Source organism: Echinops telfairi, unplaced genomic scaffold (genome assembly GCF_000313985.2).
Source record: "Echinops telfairi isolate 266 unplaced genomic scaffold, ASM31398v2 ScPeMD7_3533;HRSCAF=4204_0, whole genome shotgun sequence".
Lineage (NCBI taxonomy): Eukaryota > Metazoa > Chordata > Mammalia > Afrosoricida > Tenrecidae > Echinops > Echinops telfairi.
The window spans coordinates 21,964,367-21,966,470 of record NW_022107431.1 but is presented as its reverse complement, the minus strand read 5'-3'; the positions used below and the strand labels follow the sequence as shown (position 1 = coordinate 21,966,470).

The 2,104-nt window shown below is 37.3% G+C and overlaps 1 pseudogene; it reads left to right on the top strand.

Moving 5' to 3' along the window:
- The window catches only part of LOC101659099, an 11,225-nt pseudogene that overhangs the window by 951 nt on the left and 8,170 nt on the right, over positions 1-2,104 (top strand).

Sequence of the window (2,104 nt, the reverse complement as noted above, 5' to 3'; positions counted from 1 at the left end):
AGAAATCACAGGTTCAACAATCATAGTAGGTGACTTTAATATACTGCTCTCTGAAAAAGGTAGATCACAGAGAGAAAGCTTAACAAGGAAGCTACAGAAATATACAATTAGGCAATTTGACCTGATAGATATTTTCAGAACTCTCCACCCATATGCAAAAATGAAATCACATTATTTTCTAGCCCACATGGCACATAATCCAAGATAGATCACATGTTGGGACACAAGTAGAGCCTATGTAAATTCAATCACATAATGGTCATTCAGACTTCCCTATCAAACCACTACACCATACGACTGGAAATCAACAAAAGGAGGATTAAGAACACAAAGGCAAACAACGAGGATGAATCACCCTCTGCTGCAAATTGTGTGGGCATTGACCCAGATCAGAGACAAAAATCAGGAAGTTTTTAGAAACCAATGAGAATGAGAACACAACATACAAAAACCTTTGGGGCAGAGCAAAAGCAGTTATCAGAGGAAATTTGATAGCGATAAATGCAGATATGAAAAGGGAAGAGAGATTTATGATTGATATGCTGGCACAAAACCTCCAATTAGAGTGGAGTCAACAGGACAATCATATTAATAGCAAAAGAAAGAAATAATAAAAACTATCACAGAAATAAATGAACGGGAAAACAAGAATACTCTACTAAAAAATCAATGCAGCAAGAAAGCTGGTTTTTTTTTTTAAAGGTTTAACAGAATCAATACACTGATGGCAAACCTAACCATAGAAAAGAAGGAACAAATATCAATAGTCAGGATGAGGGATGAAACGGGAAATTACAATGGGCCCTAATGGAATTAAAAGGCTAATTACACAGTACTATGGAGGTCTGTACTCCAATGAATTGAACAACGTGGAAGACATGGACAAATACTTGGGGAAAAAAATCCATCTCTAGACTATCCCAGATGGATGTCATGAACCTCAATAGACCCATAGCAATAGAAGAAATAGAAAGGGTTATCAAGGAAATACCAACTTAAAAATCCCCCAGGACAGACAGCTTCACAGGAGAATTTTACCAAGCATTCAAGGAAGAACTGACACCAATCCTACACAAACTCTTCCAAAGCATAGAAAAAGATGGCAAACGCCCAGACCCTTTCCATGAAGCTAGGATAACACGGATACCTAAAGTGGACAAGGATCCCACGAGAATTGAGAACTACAGACAGATATCTCTAATGAACATTGATGCAAAAGTCCTTAACAAAATACAGGCCAATAGAATACAAAAGTTTATGAAACAAATAATTTACCATGACCAAGCAGGATTCACTCCAGGACTACAGTGATGGTTGAACACCTGAAAGTCCATCAGCATTATTCATCATATTGATAAGAAAAAGGAGAAAACCCACATGATAATAGATGTAGAAAAAGCATTCGGACACATCCAAAACCCATTCCTGTTTAATACACTCAGGAAGACAGGCATGGAAGGTAAATTCCTCAATATAGTACAAGGTATATTTGAAAAGCCAACAGCCAATGTGTTCATCAACAGAGAAAAAAACTAAAACAATCCCTCTGAAAAGGGGGACCAGACAAACATGCCCCTTGTCCCCACTCTTTAACATCATACTGGAGGTCCTAGCTAACAACATAAGGCAAAGAAAAGACATCAAAGGTATTTGTCTAGGGGAAGAAGAGGTGAAATCATCATTATTCTCAGATAATATGATTTTATATTTGGGAAACCCCAAAAGCTCCACAAGAGGAGTACTGGAAGTGATAAAGGAGTATGGCAGAGTGACAGGATACAAGATCAACAAACAGAAGTTTATTGAACTGCTATATACATTGGACAAGTCCACAAAAGAGGAGATCAAAAAGGTAGTACCCTTTAAAATAGCCAAGCACAAATTGAAATATCTAGGGATATACTTAACCAAAACCCCAAGAGATTTGTACAAGGAGAACTACAGAACACTACTACAAAAAACCCAGAGTTACCTGCATAATTGGAAGGATATCCCATACTCATGTAATGAAAGACTATATAGTAAAGATGTCAGGCCTGCCCAAGGCAATATACAAGTTTAACGCTAACCTGGTACAAATACCAACATCCTTCTTCAAAGAATT